General features: G+C 63.2%; 1 long non-coding RNA gene across 1 annotated transcript; it reads left to right on the forward strand.

Annotated features, from left to right (window-relative positions):
* The first annotated feature begins 3,093 nt into the window (after positions 1-3,093).
* Positions 3,094-3,726, forward strand: LOC126037239 (uncharacterized). The gene is made up of 3 exons (XR_007505557.1): positions 3,094-3,172; positions 3,292-3,365; positions 3,463-3,726. It is a non-coding gene; the product is annotated as an uncharacterized LOC126037239 (long non-coding RNA).
* Positions 3,727-6,792: the final 3,066 nt, after the last annotated feature.

Genomic DNA, 6,792 nt, shown 5'->3' on the forward strand with positions numbered 1-6,792 from the left:
AAGGTGGTGTGGGACAGCCTGCTGCCGCTGCTCTTTCACCTGCATGACCAGGACGAGAGTGTGGCCAAGGTGGGATTCCCAACCTGACTGGTCCTTTGGGGAGGGCAATGCTGACACTGCACTGTGAGGTCTAGCTTGTTGAGTCCCTAGGAACAGGCAGAGCCCCCCTCCCTGCCCACTGCTGCCTTTTTCCTCCTGCTGCCTGGTGGATGGGGAGGTGGGTCCCTTTCCCACCCAGCTCCCTCCACACAGCCCCTGGCATGGGTCCCTGCAGCCCCAGAGACTGGACTACGGCTCCGCAGCAGCCTGGGGCCACCAAAGCTGAAACGCTGAAGCCCCGACAGGCTTCCAGCCAGAGAGGGTGGCTGCCCTCCTCTTCCCCTGGGGTGCTGAACCTGCTGGCAGCATCAGTCCCCAGCTGGTGCGTCTTCCCTGCATGGGCCAGGACAGGCTCTGAGCCCCACCAGGAGGGAGGACACAGGGTCCTGTGCCCCCCATGGTGGTGGTAGCATCTGTGCTGCTCACCAGGCCTCCCAGGAAGCCCTCCGCAGCGCTGGCCAGTTCCTGAAGTGGAGGCAGCTGGTGCGACTGGCCGAGACGGCGCAGGCATGGAGGATCTGCGAGTGCTTGGTAAGCATAGCCCGAGCACCCCTGGGATCTGCCCTGGGTAAGCCCTGCCCGTGCCCAGCAGAGGGGACCAAGGGCAGTGTCCCCACAGCTGCATGCACCCTCCTGGAACAGGCTCTGCTCCAGGCTGTCCTCACCTCCGGGGTCCCAAAGGGGACCCCGCCACCAGGATGGCACCCTAGCATTGCCTGGGAGCCCTCTGCTCCCTCCGAACCCCAATGCGGAGAGCGGAGAGCTGGGAATGTCCTGCTGGGGAGAAGAAGGGTGGTCCTTGGTGGAGGGATGGCCCAACGGGGGGGCCATCTCTGTGCCAACTCTGCACCCTTCTCTCCAGCTGGCCAGGAAGAGGAGCAGGGCCACGTACTACCTGTGGAAGAGCCAGACCTACCTGCGGAGCCCGCAGGAGTCCCTGCGGCTGGAGGCTGTCAGGTTCATCGGTGAGCCCCTAGCCCCAGGGTCTCTTTCTCTCCCAGGGTCCCTGTGTCCCAGTGCAGGACCTGTGGGGCACCCCTTCACTCTCTCCCACTCCTGCCTGCACAGGTAGGGCTGGCAGGAGGCTCATCCATCCCCTCCCCGATGCTGCACCCTGGGGTCAGCCCTCCCCAGGGAACTGCGTGGCCAGACAGGCTGGCTGGTGGGTCCCTGATGGCCAGTGGGTTCCTGACATGCTGTGTCCCCCCAGGACTCCTTGGACGGGATGTGGATGAGCATGAGAACGAGCACAAGTACATCAGAGAGAGTGAGTGAGGGCAGCGGGGAGGAGGAAGGACCTTGGCATGGAGCTCCCCCCCCCAGCCTGGGCAAGGGGGGCTCTGCTCCCAGCACATCTGTGGGAAGAGGGGTGTTTCGGGAGGGGCGTATTCCTAACCAGCAGCTTCCAGCTGAGCCATCTGCCCCCTGGTTCCCTCCTGGCCCTGGGAATCATGAGGTGCAATGTGCCCTGCCTGGAAGGGATATGGGGCTGTCACCTCACCTCTGCTGCTTTGTCCCCACAGTCCTTCAAGGCCCAAGCAAAGACACCAGCCCCTTGGTCTCCTCCCTGGCAACTCAGACACTCCTCATCCTGGGACGAGGAAGGCTGAAGTCGAGGTTTAACCTACCACGGCTGAGTTTACAGATGACGAGGGCACGGATGAGGTCACGCTCAGTCCCCAGCGAGGACTCTGCTCAGGCAGAGACAACGCTGGAGCCCCAGCCCTAGGATGCTCTGCAGGCTGGGGTATCTCCTCTTCCTGAGGTCTAACAGGAAAGGAGACACCTCAGCTGGAGGAGGACCTGGCAGCCTCCGGAGAGTGGCAGGACAGCCACTCTTTCCAGTGCTCTAGGACAACGCCTGTCCACGCGCTTCATCTTTGCCACAAAGCACCAGCTGCTCTGCTGGGCTGTTGAAACAGAGGGAAGGAGAAGGCCACGCCAAAGCCGAAGCCAAAGTTGAAACTGAAGCCTTCCCTCCCCTCTGCGGGGCCACGCCGGGGCGAATCCCTTTTTCTGCCTCCCACCGTCCAAGGATCCTGTGCTGCTTTGGGCTGACGTGGCCGAGCTCGGGAGCTACAAAGCCACCAATGCTCTGACTCCAGCAGCATCCTCCCCTCCACGTCCCCAGCAGGAAGGGCAGCTCTGCCTCCTGCCCGCACCGCAAGCTGCGCAGCCACTCCTGCCTGGGGATGTCAGAAGTCACAAGAGCCAGCAGGCCCGGGGGAGTTGTGGTAGCAGAGGGCCCTGCTTGCCACAGCACTTTGCCATCTCCTTCTCCAGGTTCGGGCACCAGGATGTCATCACGGGGCTGGACAGCCTGAGCCGGGAGTGCTGTGTGACGGCAGGGGGCCGGGACGGTACCGTGCGGCTCTGGAAGATCCCGGAGGAGTCGCAGCTTGTGTTTTACGGGCACCAGTAGGTCTGGGGCGGGAGAGGGGGCTGCAGGCAGGGGGGTCAGGCTGGGGCAGCGGCGTGCAGGTGCCAAGCATCACTAGGAGCCTGCCGGCACTGTGGGGATGCTGATGCCCCGGTGAGCCCTTGTCTCCTAAATAGGATCCCAAAGCATGCTCATAACTGATGGCAGTTGCCCCTTCTCTTCACAGGGGCTCCATCGATTGTATCCAGCTCATCAGTGAGGAGCACATGGTGTCAGGCGCCGATGACGGGTGAGCACAGGGCCGGGGTGGTGCCTGGGGTGCGCAGGCGGTGCCCCCCTCGGCCCCCTCGCCCCTTCCCTCCCTGGCAGGTCCCTAGCCCTGTGGGGGCTAACGAAAAAGAAGCCGCTGGCACTGGCCCGGCAGGCACATGGCATGCAGGATGCCCAGGGCCTGCAGCAGCCATACTGGATCTCAGCAGTGGCCGCCCTGCGCAACAGGGACCTCCTGGCTACAGGTGTGTGGCAGCTGCTTTGGAGTGGGGGTGTGGAGAGGGGGGCGTCCTGCTCCCTTACCTGGGTGGGAGTGCATGGCAGTCTTCTCTCTCTGCCCCAGGCTCCCACAGCGCCAGCGTGAAGCTCTGGAAGTGCGGTGAGGGATTTCGGAAGCTGGAGCCCCTCTGGGACATCCCGTTGGTATGGATGGGGAGGTGGGGGATTGGAGCTGGGCTTGGGGCATCTCTGGGCAGGGGCTCCCCTCCCTGGGCGGCAGGAGGAGGCTGCCAGAGCCCCTCACCCTGCCCTGTCCCCTCCAGGTGGGTTTTGTGAACAGCCTCAAGTTCTCTGCAGCCGGTGACTTCCTGGTGGCTGGCCTTGGACAGGAGCACCGGTACTGTCCCCCCTCCCTGGTGCTGCCCAGGGGCACAGCCCCCCCCTGCTCCTCCAAGGGCTCGGCGGAGGGTAGCCCCCATCTCTCTCATCTGCAGGCTTGGCCGGTGGTGGAGAGTCAAAGAGGCCAAGAACAGCGTCTGCATCGTCCCTCTGAAGCGGAGGGCTGCAGCCCCCAGTCCCGAAGCCCCCGACAGCCCTGAAGCCCCCGACAGCTCCTAGCCCCTGGCCCCAGAGGCGCTGGAGCCAGGTCACCAAACCCCTGTCCCTGGAGCTGCGCCCCGAGTCCTTTGTGCAACCATCTTCCTGGAGCCGGCAGGACGTGAGCAGGGGGTGTCGCATGGCCCCCTGATCCTGCTGGCCCCCCTATCATGATGTGGCTCTGCCCTCTGCGAGGGTCTGCCCCTTTCCCTCAGGTTCAGTCTGACCTGAGCTCTGGAAGAGTCTTATTTAAAAAAAAAAAAAAAACAAACCAAACCCACTTTATTTACATAAATTACAAAATAAAATAATCACACTTTTGCTCACACTAAAAATCTACTCTTAAAAACTCGGTTGGGCTCAGCACAGCAAGGAGCCACGGCAAGGTCGTTGCTAGCAGAGCCTTGTGCTCTTAACACAGCGTTCCATTTTTATAGCTCTCATTTTTATAGCTTAAACCATGATAGAGACAGAGTCACAGCAGCACAGAATGGATGCTGAAAGAGACCTCTAGAGATCATCCAGCCCACCTCAGCTGCTCGAGCAGGGCCAGCTGCAGCAGGCTGTGAGTCTGCTTCTCGAAGGTTCTATTGGCTGCGTTGCTCCCAGGTTATGGAGCTCGCATGGGAAATGGGCAAAGAAGAGGGATGAATTTTTCAGGCACTTTCTGGCCGGTGCAGTGATTTTTTTTTTTTTTTTTCCTTCTGATTTTTTCTTCTCCCTTCCTGGTCTTGCGGCTGCCCAAGGTGCAGCCAGAGAAGGGGAGGAGGGCCCCTGCCTGGCCTGCAGCTCCCTCCCTCGCCATTCTTAGGGTGATTTGGGGTTATTTTGCTGTGTCAGTGAGGCAAAGCTGGGCTCTTGGGGGCTGAGGTCAGTGGGACCCGAGGAAGGCCGTGATGGTCTTGAGGCTTTGAAGGGCTGTGCACCGAGCCCTGTCCCCGCTGGAGGGGACGCTGGTGGTGTTCAAGACGAATGCCTTGCAGCCCTTGTTGTCGTGTGTGCCCGTGTCCCCCCCGGCCCCCAAGGTCTGTCGTTGTCGCAGGGGCTCTGTGCTGCTTTCTGCGTGGGGCCGTGTCCGTGAGTCCTGCAGGGACCTGTCTGTCCTGGCTTCCCCACCAAAGGGCTGCTGCCCCTGGGGAAGGGGACAGGGGAGTTGTTCCCGTTCCCGTCCCCCCCCACCATCGCCTGCCCCGCTGGTGGTGACTGGGCCATGGGGGTGGCTCGGTTCCCCTCGTGGCTTGCTGGCTCGGATTTGGGGCTCAGTGGGGCTTTTGCACCTCTTGGGGGCTGTTTCTTGGTGCCCCCTGTGCTCCCTCCCCCTCCCACATAGGCACCGAGCGGTTCTGGAGAAACAGCTTTTAATTGAAAAGACAAGAGAAAATGTCCCATCAAAGCTGGTCTGACCCCTCCCTAGCCCCCCCTGCCTACCCCCCCTGCCATATACCCCACCCCTCCTCTCCCACCCCCCCCACTCCCCCCATCTCCATCCCTCTCACCCCTGTCTAATCCCCCCCCCACATACACACCCTCATGTCGTCTGCCAGAGCCCTGCGCTTGCTGGGTGGCATTGGCAAGGAGCTCTGCGCCTGCCTCTTCCTCCGCTTGCCTGCCGTGGCAGGTGGGGATGGTGGCAGGTCCATCCCCGCATCCTGCCACGGCTCCTGGGGCTCAATCCCGCCGCTGTTGACTATTTTGAGGCTCAGCATGGCGTCGCTGAGCTCGGGGATGCAGTAGTCGGGGGTGAGCATCTCCTCAGGCAGCGAGAGCGAGCTGAAGTCGCGGTCGGGGGTGTCTGCGCCGGTGCCACCAGCGTCCTCGGGCACGGAGCTCCTGCTGGGAGCATCCTGGCTGACCCCCACTCCATCCAGGGAGCAACCGAAGAGCCTTAGGGCCTCTTCCAGGAGCATCTCCTCGGACACTGCAAGGTCGCCTGCAGTGTCCCCAAGGGCTTGGTTGTTGGTGGCAGCGCAGGGGCTGGTGTGGACATCGCCGCCCGGGGGTGCCCCCACAGGGGTGGCCGTGCTGGGGATGTTGATCTGTGCCAGCTGCCCCTCGCTGTGCTGGTAGCCAGGGATGGACACTGGCAGCTCCAGAGGGTCTGGGGCCACCCCACTCCTCTGATTTTTGTAGGGTGCGAGGTATCGTGGTTGGCCCTGGGGGGTCCCTGGGGCTGCCCAGGCCAGGGGGACCCCGCAGCCCGCGGGACCCCACAGGGCAGCACCCGGCAGAGAAGTGGCGCCTTGGCCAAGCGTGGCGGTGGCCGGTGGAGGCAGGTCGGTGGTTGTCGACTGGATGCGGAAGACCCAGGGGTCGAAGAGGCAGCCACATGGAGCCCTCTGCAGACCTGTGTGGGTGAGGGGGAGCTGTGCTGGGCTGGGGGGACTGTCCAGGGGCACCCACCGAGCCGGCCCCGATGGCCGACATCCCCCAGCTCTGGGCCAGGGGCGTGGGGAGCTTGTGGCCAGGGCAATCCCCACAGGCTGAGCCGCTGTGCCGGTGGGATGGGGTTGCAAATCGGGGAGGAGACTCGCATCTAGGAGGTGAAAGGGGAGAGGTGGCCCCAAATATTTGGGGAATTCTCTGCAGATGGGCTTTACTGGGAACGCGCCGCCCAGGCGAGGGCAAGGATGCTCACCGGGGCTTGCTGAACCCCCATGCAAAAAGTGCCGGGGGAACGGGTGTGATGGGGATGGCGAAGGTGCCAGAGCAGACTGGGGTGCCATACCTGCTGGTGGTGCCTGGGGGGCCTGGGCTGCAGGGAAGGGCTGCTCCCATGCGGGCAGGCGGCATAGGTTGGCTGAGCCTAAGAGAATGAGACAGGAGCGATGGCCGGCGGTCACCTCTGCTCTTGCCCCCCAAGAGCGTCCCTGGGCTGCAGGGGTTGGGGTCAGTCCCTGCCTCGAGGGTAGAAGGTTTTGCAGAGCACGAATGGCTGGAAAAGCTGGGGCGCCGGGGGGCCCCAGTGCCCAGGCAGTGGGAGCTGCGTTGGTGGCCGCGCCATGGTCCCTTCTGGCTGTTGGCTGCCAAGGACTCTTTGGCGTCTCCCCGGAAGGAATGCGGGGGCTCCCTGTGTTCCGCCCCACCCCCAAGAGCCTCCCCAGCTCCTCCTGGGGAGGGAAAGGGTTAAGGGAGGCTGGGGTGCCCCCCGGGGCCTACAGGCGGCAGCTCTCGGGGTCTGCAGGTGCAAATGCTCTTGGCTTTCAACAGTATTTTTCCGGTGGGGGAAG

The sequence above is a fragment of the Accipiter gentilis genome, unplaced genomic scaffold, assembly GCF_929443795.1.
Source record: "Accipiter gentilis unplaced genomic scaffold, bAccGen1.1, whole genome shotgun sequence".
NCBI lineage: Eukaryota > Metazoa > Chordata > Aves > Accipitriformes > Accipitridae > Astur > Astur gentilis.